We start from the raw sequence: 17,181 nt of genomic DNA, 5'->3' as shown, positions 1-17,181 counted from the left end.
ACTGTCGCTTACCCTTTGCTAATTGCAGTGGGAAGAGTGAACTACGAGCCGGGTGTGCTGGTGCTCATGCGTCATCTAGCACTCAGGGGCCAAGCTGGTAGAACCTCAAGCCTGAGGCCAGCCTGGGCTACACAGCAAGTCCTGGTCTTAACAATTCAACAACAAAATAAGCAAATCAATACACTGGGAGACATAACTCAGTTGGTAAAGTACTTACCTGGCATGCACAAAACCCTAGGTTCAATTCCGCCGGCACGCAAACTAGGTAGGTGCCTGTAATATCAGGCAGGGATGAATAAGTAAGTAAGTAAATAATAGCAGCAACAAAAGTTAAAACATTAATATTTTAATCTGGACATGGTGGTTCATACCTTTAACCCCAGTACTAGGGAGGCAGAGGCAGAGGCAGGAGGATCTCTGAGTTGGAGGCCAGCCTGTTCTACAGAGTGAGTTCTAGGACAGCCAGGGCTACACAGAGAAACTGTGTCTTGAAGAACACACAAAATAAAATTTAAAAGGCAGTTCTCTTTTCCTCTTAACACCCACATTTAAATCTGTGTTAAACCTCTTTTTTTTTTTTTAAATAAACCTCAACCTCACTTCCAAAAATAAAACTATGAAAGTCAGCTGTGAGTCTAAAAAAGTAATAGCCTTGGCACTGGGGTCAACCGTGTATGTGACACCAAGGGGCACAGCTGAATTCTCAGAATTCAGAACTGAGGGTACACTACTCCCATACCCCTTAGCTTTTCTTGCTTTGAAAACAAATTCTACACACATTTTAAGCATGAATCCAATTTTAAATTCAGCCTAAAATGTTACGTATTTTATTGTTATGGGATAAAAGTCTAAGACTCACTGTTTGCAATGAGTTGCAATGACTATATGTGTGTGTACAATGACTGTGCGTGTGCTGGGAATCAAACCCAAGACCTCAGCTAACATGCTAAGAAATCCTTCTACCACTGAACTACACCTGCAATCCTTCTTTATATATTATTTCTCAGATTAAACAGTGAGATGCTGATCCATAATTTACTTTTTAACAGTTCCTCATTTTCATGACATTGCAAGTATGCAAGAGGAAATTACATATTTCAGAATCAAGTAAATATATCCTTCTTTCTAAAAAAAACATTAAACAAAACCAGACATGTCTACTAGGACAGCCGAATAGTACTAAAGCACAGCAAGGGCTGTTGAGACAGGTACTTGTTTACTTTCTACCATGTGCCAACCCCTGGGCACGGCCCAGGATGAGCCCCAGAGAGACAGGCAGATCTGCTCATGCCCTGGGGTGCTAGTATGGAGAAGGAAAGAGCCATAAGCCCATGATAGGGACATTAAAGAAAACCCAAGGAGCTGTGAAGAACAAAGCAAAAGCTCTGGGTGTAGCGGAGGTCAGATACAGCGGGAGAAGGGAGGGGTGTGGCAGGCAGGGGCAGCAAGCGCAGAGACCTTGCAGCTGGGAAGAGCTGTGTGTGGTTGCTTAACCAAAAGAACTCAGAGAGGTGGGAATGGATGCGGTGAAGTTGGAGGGATTCAAAGGGGACCGGGTAAGGAACCAAAACTCACAGGCCTCCAGGCACTGCTTTATTCTTTGCCACTTCCTTACCAGCCCAGAGAATACAGCTTCACCAAGAGTTTATGAGGATACTCATATAAGAAAAAACATCTAATTAAGTCAGAGAGCATTGGGTGACCTGTTTGCTATACTGGGAAATGTTTGTTCTTCAAACTCTAAAATGTTAAGTCTATCCATCGTGGTTATTTTACCTTAAACACACACACACACACACACACACACACACACACACACACACACACACACCTAGGACATCATGGGAGCACTAGACTCTCAGTGTACAATCTAGAAGGTCCATCCAGAATCCAATGCAGGCAAAATGGCTGAGGAAACTTGTGGAAGTAATTCTAACTATGCACTACTTCCCTCCTTTATTCACTTACGCATGCGGCGACTGTGTCTGAAGTTCTTACTGTGTACCAAGCAGTGTGCTAGGTGCTGAGCAGAAGACATTGTGTTCTAGCCCTTTCTACTTGAGAAGCACCTAGGGGCAGGGACTGGCAGTGCTCCTGGAGGCATCAAGCCTCCAGAACACAGAAAAAGAACAGGCTGTATACAATGTTAGCAGAATGGGGGGGGGGGGAACACAATAAAGAACAGAGGTAGATGAAGTGCAGATGAGGAAAGTAATCCGAAAGCCCAGAAAAAGTAAGAGTTGGTTTATTGAAAATATAAAGCCAACAGCCCTCAGCTTGACTAACTACAAGGGAAAGAGAGAAGACATGGTGAACCAGGAAGGAGAGAGCTATCACAACTACCATAGAAATACAGAGGCTCCTGAGAGAGTATTGTAAGTTACATCAGTAAGTCAAATGACCTAGATGAAGTGATAAGCTGCTGGGTGGACTGTTCTAGTTTGCGTCTGCTGTCGTGATACATGTCATATCCAAGAGTGACTCAGGGGAGAAAAGGGTTGATTTCCTGTTTGTCTCTTAGCAGTTCTTACTGTTTATATATGCTTAGTTAGGGAGGGGCCTAGTGAACCTGGTTAGCTTCAGGGACTTCCCAAGGCTGCTGAATTGTTTGACTTCATGAGGTTTAACCAAATTCCCTGCAGGATGGAATGTTTCACCTCCCCTTTGAACATCTTGAGTCTTAACAAGCTTCTTTCCAAGACTGAGTGCTTTATCTCAGAACACTCAATACTATACAGGGAATTCAAGCAATTCTACGTGTAAAAAAAAATCTGATTATAAAATGGGCAAGGGATTTGAAATAAACATTTCCCCAATAGGATAGACAGACTGTCAGTAGAAGTATGTAAACATGTTTAATATCACTAACCATTTGGGGGAATGTAAACCACAGTGTTAGGTGTCAACTCGCAGTTATCAGACTGTGTATTATCAAGGAAATGAAAGGTATCCAGGACAGAAGAGATGGCTCAGTAACCAAGAACACATACCGTTCTTGCAGAGGACCTGAGCTCACTTCCTAGCACCTGCTGTGAATAGCAGCTCACTAGGACTTGTAAGTTCAGTTCCAGAAGGATCTGACACCTCTGGTCTCCTAGGGCACTTGTACTCATGTGTACATACCCACACACATACACACAATAAAAACAAAACTTGGAAAAAGATGAGGAAGAGGAGGAGAAAGAGAAGGAGGAGGAGGAGGAAAAACCAAGTCTAGTTGTTTAGACTTGTAATCCCTGCTACCCAGAAGGAAGAAGCAGCAAATTCAAGGCCAGCCTGCATTTAAGTGAGTCCAAAGCCAGTGTGGGCACCAGAGGGAGACCCTGTCTTAAAACAGCAAAACAAAAACAAATTAAAAAGCAATCAAACAAATAAAATATAAATAATAAGCACTGAAGAGGTAGCTGAGGGAAAGGAAGACTTAGGATATTTGCTTAGGGTATCTGCTACTGAGGATGTAGCCAAGACCTTGGGTTCAGTCTCCAGCAACACACACACACACACACACACACACACACACACACACACACACGCGCACAATTCATACACAAATGTGCATGCAAATTGTCAAGGATACAGAAGAAATGAGACACTTGCACTTTGTTGGTGATGATGAAAATTAGCGCAGCTACTATGGAAAACAGTACTGAGAGTTCTCTGCGAACTGAAAATAGACTTAGCATGATCCAACATTCCTACTTCTGCATATTTACCCAGGAGTTTTGAAATGAGAATGCCAGAGGATGCGTGCACTCCCCTGGAGGTTGCGACACTGTTCTCCATGATGGCTACGGAACCTAAGTTCTCGTTGGCAGGTGAATGAAGCTAAATAGAGGCATACGGGCAACTCAAATGCTACCAGGTCTAGCAGAGAAGGAAGTTCTGTCGGTTCTGGCAATCTGGATGAAACTGGGGAGCGATTATGCTAAGTGAAATAAACCAGGCACAGATCGACAAATGCCACGTGTTCCCACTCATCTGTAGAGTTTAAAACAACAGACACAGAGATTAAAATGGTAGTTATGGGGTTGGAGTAGGGGTGGGGCGAGGTGGAGCAGAGGATAGGCAGCCTCACCTCAGACCAGAGAGATACACTGAGTTGCTTTTCTTTCCCAAGTTCTGTTGCATGGTATGCAAATAGAGTTATCTTTATGGTCACGGTCAGTTGTCAACTTGGAAGGATCTAGAATGGGTTATAAGCCTCCTGGTACGCCTGTGAGGTGTTGTCTTAGTTAATTAGGTTAACTGAGGAGAGAAGACCTACTCTGAAGGTAGACAGCACGGTTCCCTGGCCTGGGATCTTGTACTGTGGAAAGAGAAGAAAACTAGCTGAACAGGGAGCATTCACTTCAATTTGACCAGCTGCCTCCTCAAGCTCCTGGCACCAAGATTTCCCCACCATCACAGACCGTATCTCAGTGTGAGCCAATAAAAACTCTTTCTCCCTTGAGTTGCTTTGGCCAGGTACTTCATCGCTGCAACAAGGAAAGTAACCAAGAGATGGTAAATAACACTGTATTATACATTTCAAAATCACTAGGTATAGTTTCAAATAGTGCCACCACAAAAAGAGAGGAGTGTTTGGGATGGACATGATAAGTATCTTGATTTAATTACATATACATTCATATAGCACACCAGCAATCCATTTGTAACTCATAAATACATATAATTTGTCAATTTATATTAAAATGGTAATTATCTGTGTCTGGAAGACAATTTGTGTTTTTAAATACTACAGACTGCTATGGATGTAATTTCTTTAGAAAACTCAGTTGGTACATTACTTTTTTCATTCTGCAAATTTAAAAAAAAAAAGTGTGGTTATGTGCATGTGGGTGCACTGCCTTCAGAGACCAGAAGAGTGAGTTGAATCCCCCAGAGCTGGAGTAACGTGTCGTTGTGAGCTTTCCAGTGTGGGTGCTTAGAACTGAACTTGGGTCTTCTGCAAGAGCCCTGCTTGCTTATAACTGCCGAGCCACCTCTGCAGCTCCCACTTGTTGAATGACTTTTCCTGGAGAGAAGTAAACATGTTTTCATCATAGACAGAGCACTAATTACAGGCTGAAGAAATGATTCAAAGCAGTGTAGCTTGAGGAAGCAAAGAACTTACTGGAATCCTATCCAGGAGCATGGTGAACTCAAAGGCAGCTCATCACTAAAAACCGCCCCCGCAGCATGGATGACCACTGCCCTGCATCCCGAGAGCTCCCCACTCAGCTTGCAGACGTGGAGACATCGTCACAGAAGACTTCTCCCTGCAGCCACTGTTTACAGCCCACCTTTCCCAGAGGAGCCTGGGAGCCTTGAGACTTTGTAGGCTTCTAGAGCCTTGCACATTTTCTTTACTTCCCCCATCTTAAGAACCTCCCTCCTCCACACAGAGGGAATGTTTCAACCCAAAGGAAATCACTGCACAACACCATCTGTAGGTTTTTCTTCTGTTTTGCTCTTCCACCTACAGGTGGGTGGAACTCCTCTCTCCGCACGTGCTGTGTAAAATGCTGTAAAGGGCATATTCACCATCCCTCGCTGCCCCCGCTCCTTCCCGCTGTCTTCTTTCCTTCCTCCCTTCTCTTCTTCTCTCATGTGATAAGAGATGTCTCTACCTTTCAGCCACGTAAACCACATTCGTATTTTCATTGCCCATTCTGGGTGGAGTCACAGTCAGGGGAAACAGATTTGAGATTAGTGTTAAACGCTGGTGACTCTAGACCACATGTGGGTTTTGTTGTAGCTGATTTGAGGTAGGTGTGTGTGTGTGTGTGCGCGCGCGCGCGTGTGTGTGTGTGTGTGTGTGTGTGTGTGTGTGTGTGTGTGTACGCGCGTGTGCTATGTACATTTGTGTATTTCCTCCAACTCTATGCAACCAAAGATGACCTTGAATTTTTTTGGTCCTTCTGCCTACATTTCCCTGGTGCTAGGATTATAGATGTGTGACACCACACATGGCTCCACAAGTGGTTTTTTAACACCTAAGAGCTAAGGGTGCTGTGCATTCCTCTGCTTTGATGTGTGTGGGTGTTTCACCTTTGACAGAAACCTTTTATTCATGTTATCACTTCTTTACCCATTAAGAAAGCACTCTTAGCTAGGCACAGTGGCACACACCTGTAATCCCAGCACTAGGGGAGACAGAGGCAGGCGGATCTCTGTGAGTTCGAGGCCAGCCTGGTCTACAAGTGAATCCAGGACAGCCAAGGCTACACAGAGCAACCAGGCCTCCAAAAAATGTATCAGAAAATACTCTCATGGGTGTGCTTCTGAGGGACTGACAACACCCTGCTCTACGTGAAGGGACTCTAGCCAGCCTGAGCATGGCAAACATGGCTCTGGCGGCCCTTGCCCTTCTCCCGCATTCCTGTGCCTAGCTTAGAACCATTATATTACATCCCTAAAGCTAGCCACCAAGGTCTATTCCCTCATTTGGCCACTTCCTCCTCCTGAAGCTGACTAGCAAGGTCCAGCTTTCAAAGTATTGACGTCTAGCAATCAAAAGCCCCCTTTGGCTCACCTAATTAATATGCCCAATCAAAATTAAACAGGTCATCCTAATATGAGGCTTCCCCTTGAACCTTTATACACTGCCATTTGTCTACGGGCTATGTCTGCCTCCTCTCTATCCAGGGGCAGTCCTTTGTCCTGTCCCCTTCTGGAACAAACACCCCTGCTCCCTTGGTCCCTTGTTCCCTTCCCTTTCTCTCTTGTCCTCTGTCTTTGTCTTTTCATTGCCTGGCCTTTGTTTCTCTGGGGCAAATAAATCTCCATTGTGCTGCTGACATGGCCTTGGGGTGTCCTCGGCCAGTCCTGGGCCTTACACTAGACAAACAGGATGGACATTCCACAACTGAGGCTCTCACAGTGTGTCAGAGTAGGTGTACCTAACATGTGAGAGGCCCTTTTAGACACCAACAGAAGACAATAGTCTCAAAGTATGAATGGAGACTGTATTAAAAGCATGGAAGCACATACTGCACATTTTAAAAGGTTCATCTTTCTTGCCTTCTTTTTTGACAGTTTTAATGTAACAGAAGCTGGCATGGAACCCCGCTCAAACGTGCCACTCCCTTGTCTTGGCACTTGAGTGCCAAGATGACAAGCACACACCATTGTGCCCTGCAAAAGGTTAAAATGTCTGCTGTGGGTTTGCAGTTCCTCATGGCAGAGACTGTGGGGTGGAACTGTAGGTGGTTAGTTCGTGGACATCTTCTTCTCCTGAGTAACCTGCATCTCTCAGCTGGGAGCTTCCATGGCCCCAGGGACTGATGCTCTGTTTAGACACTTGTTTGGAATGTTCAGTGCCTTTGCATTCCAAGTCTTTATCAGCAGTCCCCACAGGAACATCTTCCTGACACTGTACCCAGCACCTTGAGGCTGGGCTACTTTAGCTTGAGCTACTCAGCTCTTTGTCCCCTGGTCTCCGGATCTTGCTTCTCAGTCCCCTGTGGGCAGAGTCACGATGTGACTCTGATTGTCCTTTATTTAATGGCTTCAAAATATTTATTTTATTATTCTTTTTTTATTGAATGTGTCTGTGTGTGTTCGTGTGAGTACTTGGGTGCTGCTGCCTGGGGAGGCTGACAGTCTCAGATCCCCTGGAGCTGGAGTTACAGATGACTGCTGCTAGCTTGCTGGGCATGGGCACTGGGCACCAAACTCCAATTCTCTGCAAGAGCTCTGAACTATGGAACCATCTTCCCAGCCCCCACCCCCATAGTCTTAGGGACACGTGTACATTTCAGAACAGCATTTCCTAGCTATTGTGATCTTGGGCTAAAGTGTTTTTTCACCCAGAACAAATCCCTGGGAAATTGCAAGTGGCATGAAGCCACAAGTGCCACATAATAGTAAGTTCTCCGAAAACACTGTGGCCAGTCTTGCTCACAGCTCCACTGGGCTTCTAAAGGGTCATGCACATGTGCTGATCGCGTCATTCTCAGTTTTCCAGAGATTGCCCTGGGTGCCACTGCCTTGCTTCAGTGACGGTAGCCACACTGGCTGAGTGCTGGGCACATCTGGCCGCACACATCTGGAAGTAAGGGTGGAATAAACAGACTCTTCTTTTAGCTTGTTAATTTTTATTACATGTGTGCCCACATACATGTGTGTGGCACAGCACTGGTATGCAGGTCAGAGGGCAACTTTCAGGGATCCCTTTCTCTCCTTCTGACTTGTGAATACAGACATAGAACCCTGTTCATCGAACAGGACACCAGGTGTTGGGACCCAATGAGCCTTTTCTAAAAAGAAAAAAATAATTTGTCTCTTTAGCTCCCTCGAGGCTCATGCATCTCCAAGAAGGGGCTGGTTATTTATCGGTTGTGGTCATAAAGCCATCTTAAAAGCTCAAATGTTTAAAAACGTTGAAACAATAAACTAAGATTTTTACTCCAACAATATCTCACAAGAATGATGCCCACTCTTTTTTTACTTCCAAGATGAGAAAGAAACATGGCAAAGTATACGGCAAAGGAATGCGAATTTATCACCTCACTCAGAGAGCAGAGTCCATCCCGTAAAGATAATGTATTTTTCTCTTACTGTTCTTAGACCTTTCTCTTTGTTCTTAGGTTTGTGGCTTTTATTCTGTAGACTTGAAGCACCAGGGTGGAGGGTGGGGGGACAGATATGGTGACACCTGCCACTCAAAAGTCCCTTTATATAGATTAAGGAAGACAGATCAGAAGAAACAAAGATGTATCAGGAGACCCGTGGCCGTGGGACCAAGCAAAGGATGCACTCAGCAATGCTAACGTCACTGAGACAGAAACTAAGGAGTCTGTGAAGGGACAAGTGAGAAGAAATCCAGAATGAGGTTCCAGGCTGGGTGTGGTTGGCTTCAGGGGCGATGGCTTCTTCTCAGAATGGAACCAGAACTGGCAAAATGTGCAAAAGATTCAAACATTCCATCCATCAGGGAAGCTCCTTAAACAGGAAGGCAAACAACTCAGAAGATCTTCAGAAAGTCCCTGAAACTAACCAGATTCAATGGCCCTTCCCTGCCCCAGTAAACAACAAAAGCTGCAAAGACTCAGAAAAGCCAGGTTGCAAAGAAGACCAAGTTAGGCAGGTGGAAAGGACACTCTTCAACCTGTTGAGCTGCCTGCAGGCTGTGCAGTGTGCTGCTCCAGGCTCCCAGCTTCTGTGAACTGTCACCCACGCTGCGGGGGGCTTTGTGATGCAGCTGTCTTCAAGTCATTTCTGGTCCTTGTCAGTAACCCCTCACCCATATTTCTATAAGTAACCCCAATACAACTCATTGGTTCATTGAGTTGAGTTGGTGGTATTTTGGCCTCTTGTGGGATCCTTATCTGGGTGAGTAGCATCTCTCCAGGGAAAAAAAGTTGTCGCACAACAGGAAAACAATAAGGTCAGATCTGAACACTTGACTCTGAAATATTTATGTGACAACTAGCCAAAGCCAGTGTGTTCCCTACTGAGTCTGATTCTTTTCACGATAGGGTTTCATGTAGGCCTGGCTGGCCTGGAACTTGCAACGTAGATAAATCAGGCTGGCTGAAGCTCATAACAGTCTGTCTGCCTCTGCCTCTGCCTCTGTGTGCTGTAATCAAAGGCCACCATGATCAGTTCAAGGTCTCATTCTTAAAAGAGTGGCCTAGGGGCGTGGTGGTGCACGCCTTTAATCCCTGTATTCAGGGAAGCAGAGGTAGGTGGATCTCTGTGAGTTCGAGACCAGCCTGGTCCACAAAGTGAGTACCAGGGAAGCCAGGACTGTCACACAGAAAAACCCTGTCTCAAACCAAAACAAAACAAAACAAAAACAAACAAACAAACAAACAAAAAACCAAAGACAAAACAACAACAAAAGAGTGGCCTGGTTTGAACTTGTAGGCTTGGGTCAGTCAGAACAGGAGAAAACTGTCATTTGTCCTTGGGCACCTCACCTTTCACCCTGCCCTTTGTTCCTTTCCTTGTCACCCTGGATGTGCTCTTTGAATACAGCGCCTGCCCTGGTGCCTTTGGTACCCACAGTACTAGCCTCACTCCCCTCCCACAGCCTTTCTCCTCTAACAGCAGCCTCCTCGCTCCTTCACTGAAGCTACTTAGGAGTCTTCCCAGCTGTCAGCTGTGTCTTGCTGTATCTCCGGCCTGGTGCTTATGGTCTATTGATTATTTAAGCCTCTGACCATATCTGTGAGGTTTGGGTTAACTGAGGTGAGAAGACCCCGCCTCAGGGTCAAGTTGCTCCAGCCCATGGATCGGGATACTGGATTGAAAGAGGAGAAAATGGTGCTGAGAGAAGCAGTCTCGTGGTTAAGACACACTTGCTGGTGGCTAGATTATCTTGGGCAGATGAGGCGTGGAGGAAGCACTCTCCAAGGCCACTCCCTTCCCTTACAGAAGGTGATCTCTCGCAGAGCATGTTTGCGGGTTTGATGGTGAGCTTCCTTCAAGAATGGCCCTTTAAATCTGTCCTGTAGCCACTATTAGCATTAAAAGAACGAAGTCCAGACAAGGAAAGAAAAAAGGGGTTGGGGATGCTGATCAAATAGAAAATAGAACAGAGAGAAAGCAACGGGCAGAGCAAGGAGATGGGATGTAAGAGGAGCCGTTCTCCAAGACAAAGGAGAAACGTTGAATTAATAAGATCAGATGTGGGTAAGTCAGACCGCCAAGGTGACAGCAGGGGGAAGGTCATGGCGGACATCAAGTATGGGTACCAGAAGGGGCCTTGAGGGAGGTTACCTGAGCCTTGAAGACTAGGGTGAAATGCCATCTGGAAAGGAGGCCCAGTCCACTCAGATTGACCCAGAGGTTATCACAGCGGCTCCTTCTCAGTGAGGAGCTCCCGGCTCACCCTCATCATCTATATGCTAATGAGCTGTGTTTACATATCAGGCCAGATGCAGCCTGCCATCACCAGACCAGACCCTGCTTGCAGCCTCTGTTACCCTTCCCTGGCTGGCCGTGCCTTCTTTCCCGTGTTACTGTTGGCCCAAGATGGAGGTACGTGGGGATCACAGGGGGAATTGGGACAGTCCTAGGAAAATCTCTGTGTCTAGATCTCTGTGTCTGAGACAAGGGAACATCCTTGTGTTTTGATTCATGATACACAGCACAGATTGGAACTTAATCTCATTTCAGTGACCTTTGCCTCCGAGCACATGGAAAGCAAACCATGGCTTAGGGGCCATTTTCCTCAGTACCTGCACTTTTCCCATGGTGTTGTGAGACCAAAACAGGAAAAACCTATTGTTCGGGTTAAGAGTTCTGTTTGCAGTTAAGAGTAAATTCCTGTCTGTCCCACGTGTGCTTGATCGTGTGTGTGTGTGTGTGTGTGTGTGTGTGTGTGTGTGTGTGTTGGGGGGCTGTGTGGACAGGAACTATATTAGCATGTACACTTGCCCCTGGCTGCATGTAGGGGAGGTTTGTAGGCAGGAAATACATCAGAATGTATGCTTGCCCCTGATTGGACCTGCTGGGAAATGCAGTGAATTGTGGGTTTTGCCCTTTTAAGCTCCGGCAAAAGGTGACTCCTCACTATTTTCTGTGAAAGCAAAGATGAACCTGACCAGAATCCATCCTGGTCAATATTTAATTACTTGCTTCAAACTTGGCTTTAAATTGTGGTAGTGTTTTTATTCTTTATTGGGATTAACAGTGTCTGGCACTGTTAACACAGTAACAGAGAGTGCAGACAAATGATGATTGTACAGCCCTTGTTTGTGACTTGAAATTTATAAAGCAACTTCCCAGTATTTACTTAAAATGGTTGGTTCTGAGACAGAGTTTCTCCGTGTAGCCTTGATTGTCCTGGAACTATCTATTTAAACCAAGTTGGCCTGGAACTCACAGAAATCCACCTGCCTCTGCCTCCCGAGTGCAGGGATTAAGGGTGTGCACCACCAACACCTGTGTGTTTCAGTTTGGTCAACCTTTCCATAGCTGTCAGCTGGAACACCAGCTTATTGGGGTACAGGCACAGGAGGTATGACTCCCTCTTGTCACCCTCAGCATCCCTTAGACTTTTAGGGAACTCAGCTCAGGCCACCAGCTTATTGGGGTATAGGCACAGGAGGCACCATTCCCTCTTGTCACCCTCAACATCCCTTAGACTTTTAGGGAACTCAGCTCAAGCCAATCCCTGATTTGTGGCTTGGATGCAGAAAAGAATTTCTGGAGTAGCCAGAATGAGGTAGATTTGGGGTCTGAGGAAGATATTTGAATATATTTTAAGCGTGAGGTGAAAGGAGGCTTGCAGAGGACTGAGAGGCACACTGGAAAGTGTGGCTACGGTCTTCTCAAAGAAGAGCCACAGCAAGTGAGTCACACAGCAAGTGTGGGTACCAGCTCTCCAGGGAGAGTCACTGCTCACAGCTTGCTGCTGTTGGTTTGCTTTTCAGTAGTCCTGTTTAACGTTTTGGTGGGGTTTGTAGCAGCTGTCATCCAAAATTGCTAAGGGGATTAGCTGGCAGGGACACAACACGTTAGGCTGTTTCATTGGAACCGTTGTGTCTGAGATGTCCAGATGTCTTCGGAAAGGAATGAGGCAACATCCAAGGTCATATATATCCAGGTTATAAGCCTGGGTCACTGTTTCTTTCATATAAAAATCCTCCGTGAAAGAACAATTACTCCACGCCTGCACCCTTCACAGCTGCAGGCTAAGAGTCTTGGAATCGCCTCTCAGTTGGCAAGGAGCTGCTATGAGACCAGAGGCTCTCAACCTGTGGGGCACAACCCCTCTGGGGGCCCAAATGACTTTCACAGGGGTCATCTAAGACCATCAGAAAACACAGATATTTGCATTATGATTCATAATAGTAACAAAATTACACTTGTGCAATAGCAACAAAGATACATTTCTGGTTGGGGGCGGGGGATACAGCATGAGAAATTGTATTTAAGGGGTCACAGCATTAAGAAGATTGAGGACCACTGAATTAGACTGTAGCATGAGTGGTCACTTCTCTCTTCCCACATCCTCATAATTTCTTTCTATCCTGACTCAAGTGCATGCCTTCACCTCTCATCACCTTTCAATTGTCTGTATCCATTTGTTTTTCTTGCAATACATTTCAGTTTGCTAAGAGTTTAGGATTTTCTCACCTTCCCAAATGTATTAGGCAAAGGTGCTGTAAAGGAACAGACCCGAGAGAATGAATATATATTAAAAGGAGATTTATTAGAATGACTTAGGTATAGTCTGGAGAGTCCAGCAGTGGCTGGCTCACACTGGAGACATGGAAGATCTAATGGTTGTTCAGTCCACAAGGCAGCATGTCTCAGAAGGTCCAGTCTGGCCCTGAAAGCCTGGCTAATTCCTAGAGAGCTGCTGGTCTTCAGTCTGCACTGGAATCTCGAAGCAGTGAAGGGATGCTGCAGCAGCAGCATAGATGAACTTGCCGGCGGGAGTGAGGGCAAGCAGGCAAAAAGCAGCCTCTCCTTGTTCCACACGCTTGATGTGGGTGGTCAGGAGAAGATGCTGCCGCACACATTTAGGGTGGGGTCTTCCTGCTTCAAAGAATCTGATCAAGAACATCGCTCACAGGTGTGCCCTGCATCTTTGGTTTTAGTTGATCCCGGATGCAGTCAAGCTGACAGCCATGATTAGCCGTTGCACCAAAACAACAAATTAAAACAGATTCAACAGTAACAGCTCATTACTATGTCTGTTAATAAGTGTTTATTCAACATTTATAATTAAGGACGTTTTGTTTGTTTGTGTGTTTTGAAGTTGGAGGGATGGTCCCAGGCCTCACACGTGCCAGGCAAGCACACAGCTGAGCACCACCCTCACCCCAGTTTTTCTTTTGCTCTAGACCTCACTCATTGTGTTGCTATATTCAGAAACACTTTACTTTCCCTAAATATTTACTAATGGGGTATTTTTATAGCCAGATATGCCCTTAAACATTTACTTTATAGACATCCTCTTGTGAAATTTTGTTTATAAAACTGCTCAGAAAAAAAAAAAATGAGAGCTACTCTGACCTCACAGGACTGGAGCGATTTTAACAGCAGTGGTGAAAGGTTATTTGGCTTTTGGCTTTGCTGCAAAGTGATGGATTTTGTTCTGTTGTGTCTTTTGTCATCTGATTTTACAACACTTATCTAAGAATAGATGGTGCATGCGGATTATCTGCCAGAGAGGATCCAGCTCTAGAAGAGCCCAAGGGAGAAGTTTGAGAGTTGAGGATACCAAGTGAGTTTTTTGTTTTTAGTTTTTGTTTGTCTTTTGTTCTTCGTTTTTTTTTAGTTCATAGCAAGTGAGAAAAGATGGATGGACCCAGGGCCCACATGAATAACACTGGGATACACACCCATGCATACACACGCACGCACGCATACACGCATGATTTATCAGGCAATCCCTTGGGTGCCTTTCTGGTGTTTGAGAGATTTGTCTGTTCTTGTCTACTCTGGCTCCCATTTTGGCTGAAGAGCATACAGCCTGTGCTCCACAAGTATGCCCACAGCCTCTTCCTTCCACAGGGCTTTCTTGAATTCAAATATGCAGTTTTCTGACTTCAGATAGCTAACTTAAGCCAGTTATTGACTTAAAAAGTATGATCCAACATAACTGGGTATTTTCCAGCATTTCCTTTGCCAAGGGAAAATGGATTTGCTAGAGTGAGCTACTCACACATTTCTTTGGAGAGTGAGGACTTACATTTTTGGCATACTGTTGGTGAGCAAAATAAGTGCCCTTTATTATTATTATCATCTTATCTAAGGCTATTATATAAAAGTTGTGAGGTTATTTTCTTAGGTGTTGTTCTCAGTTGGGTGATGTCTACATAGTACAGAAAGCAACTTGAGGGTGGAGTGACACCCCGCAAACAAGGTTTGCTCCTGGGCATTGGTGAGCCTCCAGGGAATGGCGCACCTGTGGATGTCCTCTGGTCATGAGTGGCTCCGGGGAATCAAGCTCACCTGTACCTGCCTTACATCACTTGTTTTTCAGAAAGCTTTCTGCTCTTTTTCTTCTCTGTAAGGCTGGAGAGGCGGCTCTGAGCAAGACCTGGATGTACGGTGAGCTTGGCAGAGCTAAAGAAAAGTTGTCTCTTACATGATGCATGCATATGTAATATTCTCATTGAAGCTCATGAAACTGAATGGTTGGTGCTAATGGACCAAAACCCAATGGCCTTCACTTTAAGCCACAGAGTGTTTCTAGGTGTCCCCAGCCTCCTGCCCTGCCCAGTACTAGCTGCTTGATGTAATTACAATGAGAACACATGCCTTGTATGTAGCTAGCAAGCCTCAGCCCATCACTGGACGTGTTCCCAAATGCCTGAGAAGAAAACCTGGCACTTGATATTTATCGTTGAAAGCTATGACTTGGATAATCCACATGCCCTCTGCTAAGTGCTGGTTAAGAATAAAAAGCAAAGAACCAACACAGTCACCGAGCACACAAAAGCTGTAACTCATTAGGCTGCTAATAACGAGGGGACGCTCCCCTACCACATAGACCTGACCCCTGACGAATTGGCCCTCATTACTCATCCAGCTGGAGGATATGTTCTCAAGTTGTCTGTGGGAGTTTGTCTAAAATCCGGGGTTCTTTGAATAGCAATTTGCACCTTTGAAACTCACCCAGCAATTATTCTTAAGCAGCCATCTGGTATCCACCTACCCAATTGTCACCTTTAGTGGTTATTGAGAAGTTTCATTATTCACGTTTTTTGGCACACATATTTTCAATTACAAGGACAGGTTTTTCACCATTAGAAATTTCTTGGTGGTGCCAAAAATGGAATGCATGGGCTAGAGCTTGATTTGCTGATTTTTTTCTTTCCAGAAGAGCCACAAAATAGATTTTAGGGTCTCATGTTTATAGCATTTTCAAGGTCATCCTGGGGTTAATGTCAAGGGCCATAGAGTGCCTTTTCCTACCTCCTAGACCAGCTGATGCTGCTTCTCTGAAAGTGCATGGGGGGGGGGTGTCCTTGGAGGGCCTTGGCATAGTGGAGCAGGCTTTGCTGTCTGCGCCTTCTGAAGAGAGGACACTTTAGATCCAGTCGTCTGTGTCCTAGACTCACCAAAGACCACATCTTCTTGCCCACCATGTTGGATATTATCCTGATGCAAGCTCTCTGCAGGTAGTGAGAGAAGGGGGGCAATGGTGAAAAGTATAAGTTGCTCATGTGTTGCAGTGAGAGGAGAAGCTGGAGCTAAGAGGAAGATTCAGGGTGTATGAGTTACCGTTCTGCTGCTGTGATGAAACACCGCGACCAAGACAACCTAGAGAAGAAAGCGTTAACTTGGGGCTTATGGTTCTGGAGGGAAGGCATGGCAGCAGGTACAGGAAGCAGAGAGCTCACACCCTCCAGCCACTGGAAGTGGGGTGAGGTTATAAACTATGAACGCTTGCCTTTGGGTGACATGCTTCCTCCAGTTAGGTTGTACCACCTGAACTTCCACAAACAGTGCCACCAATCAGGTACGGAGTGTTCAAATACCTGAACTACCACAAAGGGTTAACAAGGAAAGATCTAGAACGGTGAGGAGAACGATTGCCGGAGCTTTTATGGTTGGACATGAGACAACCAAGCTAGCTAGGGAAGAGGAGGGACAGGACTCTGGGACAGGGAAGGCATGCTTGCTACCCACCTGAAGCCTGTTAGCGCTATTGTCTCTTGTATATTCTTGTTTCTTGTGAAACTAATTGGAATGGACCAAATCTTACAGAAGCTTCAACTAAGACAGCCACCCTGGTTCATCACCCAGACTAAGAGCTAAATAAGAAAGACCGCAACTACGTCTTGGTGGCTGGGATAGAGTTAGCCCTCTACTGTGATAAAACCATAAGTGGATTGTGCAAATGTGGGAACAGAGAGGATACAGCCCAATTAACAGATGGCATGACGCCTGCAAGGTGGATGATGGAAACACCAGCCGCCACTAACAGCAGCAGACAGTCAAGGTCAGTCCCTGACAAACACAGGTCAGAGGTGGGCAGAATTGCACTTTAACCACCCCTAACTTGGTGGGGAGCATATGAACACTTTGTAATCATCTCCTTGGTTAGGCCAGGGGGAGCAGGCATAGACTATGTGGTCCCTTCATTAGCTGGTGAGCTACCACAATTCACCCCTGTGGTAGATCCAGAGAGCTAGGGAGTCCCACAGCAATGACTTCATCTTTTGCCCAGGTCATGCCATAGCTCTATAAAAGCCCTAGAAAGATGTTGGCTCCTTGGAGACCCCTTCC

Source organism: Acomys minous (genome assembly GCF_964271855.1).
Source record: "Acomys minous genome assembly, chromosome: 4".
In the NCBI taxonomy this organism is placed as follows: domain Eukaryota; kingdom Metazoa; phylum Chordata; class Mammalia; order Rodentia; family Muridae; genus Acomys; species Acomys minous.
Note: the sequence above shows the minus strand (reverse complement) of the source record.